The 13522-nt window shown below is 38.5% G+C and overlaps 1 pseudogene across 1 annotated transcript; it reads left to right on the top strand.

The window, feature by feature from the left end:
* Positions 1–3222: 3222 nt before the first annotated feature.
* LOC309661453 (eukaryotic peptide chain release factor subunit 1 pseudogene) lies at positions 3223–4583 on the top strand (annotated as a pseudogene). The gene has a single exon. The product of its transcript is annotated as a eukaryotic peptide chain release factor subunit 1 pseudogene (transcript).
* Positions 4584–13522: the final 8939 nt, after the last annotated feature.

The following is a 13522-nucleotide window of genomic DNA, read 5'->3' as shown; positions in this document are numbered from 1 at the left end:
AGTTTTGACTCATTTTTACTACTTGTTTTTAAAGCAACAGATATTGCATTAATCAGAAAACTGAGCAACTTTCCTCTACTGACTGTCTTTTGAGACAGCTGAGATTGCTCTCATCCAATGCAGTGCCTCTTGTATAACAAGGCTGGGGGAGGGACAAATGGAGAGTGACATGTATCCTCAGGAGATGACCTTCCAGGTAAAGCTGTATAAATTGAAGGAGGGAGGGCCCTGGAAGTGGTGCTTGCTGGCAAAATACAATTTTTCACGGACTCACCTGATTAAACCATGGAGGGCTGCCTTAGGGTATATGTTATCCCCCTTAGTGTAAAGACACTGAATAGTAAGAGCCGAATGTTCCATTTCAGAACCAGATGAATGTTTCTGAGGTATCAGAAATTGAGCCAGGGTTGCACACAGTTGAGAGGATGGTTTTGACCAATACACAAGTGACAGCAAGGATGGCGGTGGGCCATCTATACCAGCAATGTGTCTGTAAATCTTGGGCCTAAATAGAGCTCATTTCATATTAGAATGAAAATATTGCAAAGAGTAAGATAAGAACAGGATGAGGTAAAAACAAACATACAAACAAAACAACACTTTGAAGAAATTTAAAAATGGAATAACAGGGTTAAAATTCTCACTGAAGTCATTGGAACAGGATTGATGCCAAACAAATCAAATCAGTGATGTAAGCAAAAAACTTCAAAATTTCTCCCAGAGAAGGGGGAGAAATAATAAAAGCGATAAGTGTGATATATACGAAGAAGAGAGAGAAGAGATTTACTATGTTGATAAAAAGATATTCTATAAGAGGAAACAAAGCAAGTAAATGAGACACTATAATCAAAGATATAATAGAAGAATACTTTTCTATGAAGGAAAGATCAGCATCTCTTATGTTCCAGGAAGAATTAATAAAATATTTTAAATTACAAGTATAAAGAGTAGGAAGCTCTTTTGAATATTAAATTCCAGTAGAGAATAGAATGATGTCTATAAAGATCTGAGATTAAAAGATCGGGAATCCAAAACCACACCATGATGTCATTCATGAGTCATAGTAACAGAAAACATTTTTATATGTGTAAAAGCTCCAAAAAATATAACACTCATGCCCCTCTCATGAATGAAAGAAACAAAACCAAACCTCAGGGATGTACTCCACTCAATTAGGAGTTTAATCATGATCAAAATCTCTAAAATGGGGAAGGACTTGCAAAGTGGTTAGTATTGAGCAATGAAACTAGTTACAAATATGCAAAGAACTTTTTAAAGTGTCTTCAGAAAATTCTCAAATTTAAAGTGAAAACTCAAAAATATTCCTGTATTTAAAATTTGAAGTTGTTGAAAATTCATAATCAGAGTCTATAATCTCAGATAAAAGTAACAAAAGAATAGAAAACAGAAATAGGAGATGGGTGTGTAATAAGGGAAATGAATACAGGTTAGATTCCTGATTTTAAAACAATGACCCAAAATTGATTGTTTTACTCAACTCTGGTAGTTAAATATAGGGCCAAATGGATTATATTATTTTTGAAATATTTAAAATAATTATTTATCTTATAAATACAGGCTGCCTGCCTTTTGAATCTTTATAGAAGATGAGAGCAAATTAAACTTGAAATGCCAAAGTTTTCCTAGACTGTTGAATATGAATAAACCTTTTTTTTACTTAAATTTTCAAACTGTGTTTCACAGAGTAGTTGGTGCTCCCAGGGCCATAGGTAGTGTTGGGAAAGCAGGAGAGGATGAGTGGGAGGATGAGGAGAGGATGATGTGATTTTCCTATGGGGATTCTGAGTTAGATATCCATTGTTCTGTTGCTGAAAATGCTTGAGAAACATGCTCGACATTACAGTGATGCTGAGTTCCCACTGGCCAGATTAACAGAAAACACATTTGTTCACAGACAAGGTGGGCTTCATGCAGGTTGGACCAGTGTGGTCACACAGGGCCCCAAGCTCAGAAGGGCCCTGTGTTTGGGTTTTAATGCTCTCTGCATGTATTGGAGGCTTGGAGCCTCAGCTCACAGGCGGTCCCACTCATAGGCAGACCGGATTCCCACTGCCTCCCACCCTCACTGGATATGTTCTCCACAGCCCGTCCCTGCCACCATGGCACCCATCTCCCCATTTCTCTTGTTCCTTTTCTCTACCCAGCAACCGCTGTTGTACCCTGCCTCTTCTGGGGGCCTGAATGTGGTTGTGGGTAGGGTCCAGGTGATGCAGGCACCCTGCAGCATCTCAGGGCAGACTTGGCAGTGGCTGTCCCTTCCATGGGCAGGCAGTGCCTCTATATGTTTGTTCAGCGGGTCACTAGGCAAAGGTGAGCTTCTTGCCCTCTCCATCCTGATAATGGATTTATCCAGGTAGGCTGTTATCTTTGGCCATCTCCAGTCCATCCTGAGTTGGGGTGGCAGGTCATGGGAAGGGAAGATTTATCTCCCTGCCTGCAGTTGGGACGTGGTGCTGTGCAGTGGTGGATTTTGTGCACCCACCAAATCACGGGGCACCTGTGAGCATCTGTACCCAATGAGTATTCCCATGCCAAGAGTTCAACATTAAATAGCAACTAAAACGCCATGACAGGTTGAGAGAGACTTAGAAAGAAAGGAAAAACTCTATATTTAGTACCTTTGATGTCACTTTTTTTCCTCATCTTTTGAACAAGGACCACATGTTTTCCTTTCACACTGGACCCTTGCAAATCATGTAGCTGGCTCTGTGTAGAGATTTCCTTTTCAGGCTTACTGTATTGATCATTTCACAATGTATACAAATGTGAAATCATTATGTTGTACACCTGAAACTAATATGATGTTGTAAGTCAATTATACTTCAATTAAAAAAAAAGTAATAACTCATTGCAAGGTGAAGATTTAAAAAGTGGCAAGAAAAAATGACCCATCTCTACTGTTTACTGCTGCCAAGAATTCTACTGTAGTGTTAATAAGCATCACTATCAGTTATATATTCTCAGACTTGAATTGTGCTTCAAACCATAAAAGAGTACAGTGGGGGAAAAAAAGTTAAATCATTAACTTAAAAGATCATACACTATGTAAGTGGAAGTTTCAGTATTTGAATTTTGGTCTAACTGATGGCAAAGTTCATGCTTTTCCAACAGTTTTCCATAAGTAGGAGGAAAGATGAGTGAATGATGTCACAAAAGGCAAGGTAAAAAAAATTACTGAAATTAGAAATTGTCGAGAGCCGCCGCTGGGGAGGAGCCGCCGCTGCCGCCCAGGACTGGGTCCTTAGGGGGGAGGAGGCGAGAAGATGACGGACGCCCCCATTGCTGCCGACAGGAACGTGGAGCTCTGGAATATCAAAAAGCTCATTAAAACTTGGAGGCGGCCCTTGGCAATGGCACAAGCATGATATCATTGATCATTCCTCCCAAAGACCAGATTTCACGAGTGGCAAAAATGTTAGCAGATGAGTTTGAACTGCATCTAACATTAAGTCACGAGTAAACTACCTTTCAGTCCTGGGAACCATTACATTTGTACAACGAAGACTCAAACTTTATAACAAAGTACCGCCAAATGGCCTGGTTGTTTACTGTGGTACAACTGTAACAGAAGAAGGAAAGGAAAAGAAAGTCAACATTGACTTTGAATCTTTCAAACCAATTCATACGTCATTGTATTTGTGTGACAAATTCCATACAGAGACTCTTATAGCACTACTTTCAGATGATAAGTTTGGCTTCATTGTAATAGATGGTAGTGGGGCACTTTTTGGCACACTCCAAGGAAATACAAGAGAAGTCCTGCACAAACTCACTGTGGATCTCCCAAAGAAACATGGTAGAGGAGGTCAGTCAGCCTTGCGTTTTGCCCGTTTAAGAATGGAAAAGCGACATAACTATGTTGGGAAAGTAGCTGAGACTACTGTGCAGCTGTTTATTTCTGGGAACAAAGTGAGTGCGGCTGGTCTCGTTTTAGCTGGATCAGCTGACTTTAAAAATGAACTAAGTCAATCTGACATGTTTGATCAGAGGTTGCAATCAAAAGTTTTAAAATTAGCTGATATATCTTATGGTGGTGAAAATGGATTCAACCAAGATATCGAGTTATCTACCGAAGTCCTCTCCAACATGAAGTTCATTCAAGAGAAGAAGTTAATAGGGCAATACTTTGATGAAATGAGTCAGGACACGGGCAAGTACTGTTTTGGAGTTGAAGATACACTAAAGGCTTTAGAAATGGGAGCTGTAGAGATTCTAATAGTCTATGGAAATCTGGATATAATGAGATATATTCTTCATTGCCAAGGCACAGAAGAGGAGAAAATTCTCTAACTCCAGAACAAGAGAAGGATAAATCTCATTTTACAGACAAAGAGACAGGACAAGAACGTGAACTGATTGAGAGCATGCCCCTGCTGGAATGGTTTGCTAACAACTATAAAAAATTTGGAGCTACATTGGAAATTGTCACAGATAAATCACAAGAAGGATTCCAGTTCGTGAAAGGATTTGGTGGAATTGATCTGATTAACAAAAGAGAAAGAATTATTGAAGAAATGTTGATTGTCCAGCTGAGAATGGAAACCACATGGTTACTACCATGAATCCATAACAAATTATTTGGGCAAAAAAATATTGTTCCTTTAGTTCAATGGAGAGTGAAATTTTAGAGAGATGTTAATAGGTGTTTGGGGATAGTATTTTTTAACTCCAGGTTTTAAGAGATCGTTCAAAATGATTATCTAGCATGGCAAGCAAGATTTTCAACAGGTATACGTGTCAGAATGAAGGAGATAAGGAAAAGGGCAAAAGGGAGTTGCCAGAAATATTCATTTTCTTGCCATTCCATAAGGGGTGTTTCTTTTCAAAACACTTGAGTATCTTCTGGGTAGGAGAATTTTAAAGAAATATCTCTAATAGATATGTGAGCTCCTACTATGTAAGAGGAGACTATTTTAGAGGCAGCGGTGAGCACAAATTTAAAAACAAAATGTTTACTATCTAACATGAAAAGGTATGTCCCAGGATTTTACTATAACAATGCTGAATGTGCATTTTTTCAAAGTCTTCAACATTTGAGCCCTCCTCTATCTCTGGGCAGCACCATATGCTCACTTTTTCTTATGGCAACTGATATTTCTTGACATCAAGATATCCAAACCAGTTAAAGAGTCTCACCAGCTTCCGTGGTCCTCACTCTGAACCCCAATCCTCTTCCTAAGATGGGAACATTTGGGCGTCTGACTCTTGCAGGGCCCCTGAGCTGACTTTGCTCCCTTAGTGAGAAAGGGGTTGCTCTTACCTTCTAGTTCAGATTCTGCAGGATGAGCTGGTTTCAGCAAATGTAAGAATGTGCTCTTCTGCTTTTTGAGACTCTCTCTCAAGCAAAGATTGTGGGTCCACAGTGAAATCCAATTGTCATTTCATTTTGTTTTATTTGGTGTACAAAAGTGAAAATTTCCCATTTGTTTCTTTTTAGAGCAAGCATGTGGGTTTCCTAAACAAGAGGGCCATCAGCCAAGGAATTAGTAGATCTGCTCATTTTACCTCAATGCAAACAATCTATCTTTTAGAAAATATTCAGTGGGTTTAGTCCGTCTTATTTAAGGATACTAACTGTAGAGCACAGGGAACTCTACTCAATATTCTGTAATGACCTACATGGGAAAATAATCTAAAAAAGAGTGGATATATGTATATGTATAACTGATTCACTTTTCCATACAGCAGAAAGCAACACAACATTGTAAATCAACTATATTCCAATTAAAAAAAAAAAAACTAATCATAATGTATTACTCTTCTGTGATCGCATAAGAAGGAAAAGCTTCATAAACATGAGCAATGTCCCATTCTGGGGCTATTTCCCTGCAGCTCCCCACAAAGGGCAAAAGGAAACAGCACAGAGGAATGAGGAAGCAGCTAAGATGAACCTTTAGTGACTTATGAAAGTGATCAGGTATTTGCTTATCTGAGCGATAGATAAAATATTAAGAGGTGTGATTTCTTTTCAAAAGTTTGGAGAGGGAGGTGGTTGCAATATTAAGACTTATACTAGGCAAACAACCTGGTTAGATTTAAGAATCAATTGATCTGAACACTTGGATTTTATTAGTTAAGAAAGAAATCATTGATTTTATACTACTCATGTTTTATTTGGAAAAATCTGTCATTCATTTGAAGGCTTATTCTGCTTTGCCCAGCCATATTGTGTGTATGGTTACACACATAGGTGCTGAGAAATAAGAAATGGAACTGGGTACAGAGCTATAGTCAAAGAATAGGGACATCATTTAGGTACAAGGCAGGGATATCTATTCCACAAACAAAATCCAGAAGCATGCAACCTGGTATAAAAGCTAGTAAAAACTCAGCTTGGAATGTAAATCCCAGCAAAGACTAAGCCAAAAATGTAAGTCAGAACAATGTAACAGTTGTTATTTATTAAGCTCATTTTGAAGGTGGAGAAACAGACGTGGACAAGTTAAGTGAGTCGCTCAAGTAGCCAGAGTCAGAATTCAAAATCTCAAGTCTACCCGACACCAAATGGGCTTTCTGGTCTCCCTCCCTGCCTCCATGTGCTGGACATCGCAGAGCCAGACACAGGTGGAGATACCCAGTTAATGGTCTGGGTAGGTAGGGGCCCCTGGGAGCCAGGTTTTTGATGGGAGCTCATTCTAATCCTTTCCAGACAGTGTCAGGCTGTCTCAGACATTCTGGGAGAGAAAACCACAATAATACATTTACACCTCCATGCCAATGTAAATTTATCTTCTTTAATCAACTCAGCAACTACACGGTTGGAACACAGCTCTTCATTCTCACAGAAAGTCAAATATTGCAACTCAGAATCATCCATAAGTGTTCTCTGCATTCATCACTGGACCTCTCTTTTATTACTCATAGTGTTCAATTAAATTCTGTTGAGCTGTTAATAGGTTTTATTCTTGTGTCTCTGAATGTACTAAGTCAATTTTGATTTAATAGTTGTTTTCATTTTACAGCTACTGTAAATTTCCAGCAAGTACATTTTATTGTCAGAGAAGGCCCTTTGCCACTAATTTAAGGCTTTCTGCTCTTTTGCTTCGATTTTTAGTAACTTTAATTCAAAAAACGTATTAGACAATCTATTTTCACAGAAAATGCCATACTACTCCACAAACATTTGTTCTCTTTATGATTAAAATAGCTGAGATTTGTCTGTATCTTAGAATTAGAAAAGAATTTAGAAATCATCCATCTCTGTCTGCACTTCATATGAAAAGAAATGGAGTATGAAGGCAGTTAAAAAATGTAGCCAAAGTCACACTACAGTAGCCAAAACAAACACCCAGGACTTGTGTCTACAGTCCATTGCTCCAACCTGCCATGCCCCTTATGCTGCCAAAGATCAAGCTGATTACATCAGAGAAGCTGACAAAACCCTGTTAATGTACTTACATATTTCAGCCATACTCAGACTACACTCAAAAACATTTTTTTTTAATTAGGCGAAATACATGAAAAATATGCAATTCATTACCATGTAATGCAAAATAAACTCGATTCTATTCCGATCCATCAGATTCATTAGCAAAAAATTGTTCACAACTTGAAAATGTGAGAATTTCTGAAAGGCCTACTCTGGTACAGGCTCTCTGCTTCGGCTGCAGTGAACATGGTTGGTCCCTTTTGCAGGACGAGACATGAATGTATGGAATACTTGAGGTAGTATACTACTCTGTGGACATTCAAAACTATTTTCTATTTACGACAGTGCTGCAAAATACCTGTCATTTCTATTTCACAGGTGGGGAAGCTGAGTCTTTGATTCTGTGACAGGTGGAGTCACCAAGAAGTTGAGGGAAGAGAAGCTGCCTAGTAGGGTGAGGAGCACTGGAGAGAGGCTAGGAGAGTTTCCTCTGAGTTTACCCAGTTGGCTGCCCTTGGGTAAGTCGCTCTCCTCTCATATCTTCCTTTCATCTGCTGTAAAATGAGGGTGTTGGCCTAAATGAATTTTATGTCTCATTCCAAGAATGAAACACCAGAATCCAAGTCTCTTGAGGCCTAATTTCTGTGACTACACAGCATTGAATATAGTCAATATAAAATGAGAAGTGCTATATTTAAAATAGATAACCAACAAGGACCTACTGTAAAAAAAATTTTTTTTAATTAAAAAAAAAGTATGAGAAGCCTCTTGAACAAGTCTAAAGGCTCTGAATGTGGGCGAAACAGTGAAGAAAAGAAGGAAACTGATGCTTTGCTAAATTTGAGGACTCTGCCGGAGACCCATTCATGCTCTGGAGATTTAAGACAATGCAATCTGGATTTACCTGTTTATAGATATTATTAGCAGTCACAACTAGGATGACAGCAGTGATAGGCACAATATAACCTGATATATGTTAGAGCATTACTGTGCTACTCTTGAAACTTTTTCCCCAATCCTTGCTAAAAGTACTATCTTCCTTAAATCAGCTATGCTATTCATGTGTCTTAAAATGGAATCTCTGCAAGTCTATCTTAATTGCCAAATCAGTAGTGAACATTAGCTGTGTTCACTGTTGATTTGGTAAGTAGGTGCAACTGCATCTGGATATAGTTCTCAAAGCTTTTACTTGTGGTCAAATGGGGTAAGAAGGCAATCAGCCATGTAATGTGAAGTGGTACATATCTCCTATCACTTTTAATTGGATCAATTCCTAACATTTCCACTTTCCTATTCCCTCTCACTGCTGTGCTCCTGTCAAGGAGTATTGGCTGGATTTGATATGGGAAATAAAGGGAGAAGGTCCAAGCCAAAAACAATTCATTTTTATTCATTTTTTTCCACTTTTAGTATCAACAGGCCATGAAGAGGCACAGATTTTTATTTATGTCCCTTTAGGGTCAACAAGTTTTCATTTATTTACGTTTTATTTAAAGAAAACAGGGATATTGGTTCAAGATGGCAGAGTAGAAGGACGTGTGCTCTCTCCCTCTTGCGAGAGCACCGGAATCACAGCTAACTGCTGAACGGTCATCGACAAGAAGACACTGGAACTCACCAAAAAAGACACCTCACATCCAAAGACAAAGGAGAAGCCATAATGAGACAGTAGGAGGGGCACAATCACAGTAAAATCAAATCCTATAATGGCTGGGTGGGTGACTCACAAACTGGAGAACACTTATACCACAGAAGTTGACCCAGTGGAGTGAAGGTTCTGAGCCCCACATCAGGCTTCCCAACCTGGGGGTCTGGTAATGGGAGGAGGAATTCCTAGAGAATCAGACTTTGAAGGCTAGTGGTATTTGATTGTAGGGCTTCGACAGGACTGTGGGAAACAGAGACTCAACTCTTGGAGGACACACACAAAGTAGTGTGCACATCAGGACCCAGGGGGAAGGAGCAGTGACCCATAGGAGACTGAACCAGACCTACCTGCTAGTGTTGGAGGGTCTGCTGCTGAGGTGGGGGTGTGGCTGTGGCTCACCACAGGGACAAGGACACTAACAGCAGAAGTTCTGGGAAGTACTCCTTGGCATGAGCCCTTCCAGAATTAGCCCCACCAAACAGCCTGTAGCCTCCAGTGCTGGGTTGCCTCAGGCCAAACAACCAACAGAGATGGAACTCAGCCCCACCCATCAGAAGACAAGTGGATTAAAGTTTTACTGAGCTCTGCCCACTACAGCAACACCCAGCTCTACTCACCACCAGTCCCTCTCATCAGGAACCTTGCATAAGCCTCTTAGATAGCCTCATCCACAAGAAGGCAGACAGCAGAAGCAAGAAGAAGAATTACAATCCTTGCAGCCTGTGGAACAAAAACCACATTCACAGAAAGACAGACAAAATGAAAAGGCAGAGAACAATGTGTCACATGAAGGAACATGATAAAACCGCAGAAAAACAATGAAATGAAGTAGACAAAAGCAGTCTTCCAGAAAAAGAATTCAGAATAATGGTAGTGACCATGATCCAGGACCTCGGAAAAAGAATGGAGGCAAATATCGAGAAAATGAAAGAAATGTTTAACAAAGACCTAAAAGAATTAAAGAACAAACACCTAGAAGAATTAAAGAACAAACAAAGATGAACAATACAATAACTGAAATGAAAAAGACACTAGAAGGAATCAATAGGAGAATAACTGAGGCAGAAGAATGGTTAAGTGCCCTGGAAGACAGAATGGTGGAATTCACTGACACAGAACAGAATAAAGAAAAAATAATGAAAAGAAATGAAGACAGACTAAGAGACCTCTGGGGCAATATTAAGTGCACCAACATTCACATTATAGGGGTCCCAGAAGGAGAAGAGAGAGAGAAAGGACCTGAGAAAATATTTGAAGAGATTATAGTTGAAAACTTCCCTAACATGAAAAAGGAAATAGCCACCCAAGTCCAGGAAGCACAGAGAGATCCAGGCAGGATAAACCCGAGGAGAAACATGCTGAGACACATAGTAATCAAATAGGCAAAAATTAAAGACAAAGAAAAATTATTAAAAGCAACAAAGGAAAAATGACAAATAACATAGAAGGGAACTCCCATAAGGTTAACAGCTGATTTCTCAGCAGAAACTCTACAAGCCAGAACAGATTGGTGCAATATGTTTAAAGTGATGAAAGGGAAGAACCTACAACGAAGATTACTCTACCTGGCAAGGATTTCATTCAGATTCAACAGAGAAATCAAAAGCTTTACAGACAAGCAAAAGCTAAGAGAATTCAGCACCACCAAACCAGCTCTACAACAAATGCTAAAGGAACTTTTCTAAGTGGGAAATACAACAGAACAAAAGGACCTACAAAAACAAACCCAAAACAATTAAGAAAATGGTCATAGGAACATACATATCGATAATTACCTTAAACGTGAATGGATTAAATGCTCCGACCAAACGACACAGGCTCACAGAATGGATACAAAAACAAGACCCATATATATGCTGTCTACAAGAGACCCACTTTAGACCTAGGGACACATACGGCTTGAAAGTTAGGGGATAGAAAAAGATGTTCCATGCAAATGGATAGCAAAAGAAAGCTGGAGTAGCAACACTCGTATCAGATAAAATAGACTTTAAAATAAAGAATGTTACAAGAGACAAGGAAGGACACTACATAATGATCAAGGGATCAATCCAAGAAGAAGATATAACAATTATAAATATATATTCACCCAACATAGGAGCACCTCGATACATAAGGCAAATGTTAACAGCTATAAAAGAGGAAATTGACAGTAACACAATAATAGTGGGTGACTTTAACACCTCACTTACACCACTGGACACATCATCCAGACAGAAAATTAATAAGGAAACACAAGCTTTAAATGACACAATAGACCAGATAGATTTAATTGATATTCATAGGACATTCCATCTGAAAATAGCAGATTACACTTTCTTCTCAAGTGCACACAGAACATTCTCCAGGATAGATTATATCTTGGGTCACAAATCAAGCCTCAGTAAATTTAAGAAAATTGAAATCATATCAAGCATCTTTTCTGACCACAACGCTATGAGATTAGACATTAATTACAGGGGAAAAAAGCTTAAAAACACAAACACATGGAGGCTAAACCATACATTACTAAGTAACCAAGAGATCACTGAAGAAAGCAAAGAGGAAATCAAGAAATACCTAGAGACAAATGACAATGAAAACATTATGCTCCAAAACCTATGGGATGCAGCAGAAGCAGTTCTAAGAGGGAAGTTTATAGCCATAAAATCCTACCTCAAGAAACAAGAAAAATCTCAAATAAACAATCTAACTTTACACTTAAAGGAACTAGAGAAAGAAGAAAAAAAAAAACCCCAATGTTAGGAAAAGGAAAGAAATCATCAAGATCAGAGAAGAAATAAAAGAAATAGAAACAAAGAAAACAATAGCAAAGATCAATAAAACTAAAAGCTGGTTCTTTGAGAAGATAAACAAAATTGATAAACCTTTAACCAGACTCATCAAGAAAAAGAGGGAGAGGACTCAAGTCAACAGAATTAGAAATGAAAAAGGAGAAGTTACAACAGACACCGCAGAAATACAAAGCATCATAAGACACTACTACAAGCAACTCTATGCCAATAAAATGGACAACCTGGAAGAAATGGACAAATTCTTAGAAAGGTATAACCTTCCAAGACTGAACCAGGAAGAAATAGAAAATAGGAACATACCAATCACAAGTAATGAAATTGAAACTGTGATTAAAAATCTTCCAGCAAACAAAAGTCCAGGACCAGATGGCTTCACAGGTGAATTCTATCAAACATTTAGAGAAGAGCTAACACCCATCCTTCTCAAACTCTTGCAAAAAATTTTAGTGGAAGGAACACTCCCAAACTCATTCTACGAGGCCACCATCACCCTGATACCAAAACCAGACAAAGATACTACAAAAAAAGAAACTTACAGACCAATATCACTGATGAATATAGATGCAAATATCCTCAACAAAATACTAGCAAACAGAATCCAACAACACAATAAAAGGATCATACACCATGATCAAGTGGGGTTTATCCCAGGGATGCAAGGATTCTTCAATATACACAAATCAATCAATGTGATACACCATATTAACAAATTGAAAAATAAAAACCATAGGATAATCTCAACAGATGCAGAAAAAGCTTTTGACAAAATTCAACACTCATTTATGATAAAAACTCTCCATAAAGTGGGCATAGAGGGAAACTACCTCAACATAATAAAGGCCATATATGACAAACCCACAGCAAACATCGTCCTCAATGGTGAAAAGCTGAATGCATTTCCTCTAAGATCAGTAACAAGACAAGGATATCCACACCCGCCACTATTATTCAACACAGTTTTGGAAGTCCTAGCCACAGCAATCAGAGAAGAAAAAGAAATAAAAGGAATACAATTGCAAAAGAAGAAGTAAATCTGTTAGCAGATGACATGGTACTATACATAGATAATCCTAAAGATGCCACTAGAAAGCTACTAGAGCTAATCAGTGAATCTGGTAAAGTTGCAGGATACAAAATTAATGCACAGAAATCTCGTGCATTCCTATACACTAACAACACAAAATCTCAAAGAGAAATTAAGGAAACACTCCCATTTACCAATGCAACAAAAAGAATAAAATACCTAGGAATAAACTTACCTAAGGAGGTAAAAGACCTGTACTCAAAAAACTATAAGACACTGATGAAAGAAATCAAAGATGACACAAACAGATGGAGAGATATACCATGTTCTTGGATTGGGAGAATCAACATTGTGAAAATGACTGTACTACCCAAAGCAATCTACAGATTCAGTGCAATCCCTATCAAATTACCAATGGCATTTTGTACAGAACTAGAACAAAAAATCTTAAAATATGTATGGAGACACAAAAGACCCCGAATAGCCAAAGCAATCTTGAGGGAAAAAAACGAAGCTGGAGGAATCAGACTCCCTGACTTCAGACTATACTACAAAGCTACAGTAATTAAGACAATATGGTACTGGCACAAAAACAGAAATATAGATCAATGGAACAGGATAGAAAGCCCAGAGATAAACCCAGGCACCTATGGTCAACTAACCTA

The sequence above is a fragment of the Balaenoptera physalus genome, assembly GCF_965194825.1.
Source record: "Balaenoptera physalus genome assembly, chromosome: 5".
NCBI classification, from domain to species: domain Eukaryota; kingdom Metazoa; phylum Chordata; class Mammalia; order Artiodactyla; family Balaenopteridae; genus Balaenoptera; species Balaenoptera physalus.
The sequence above is the reverse complement of the archived record's forward strand: the minus strand, read 5'-3'. Positions and strand labels throughout refer to the sequence as shown.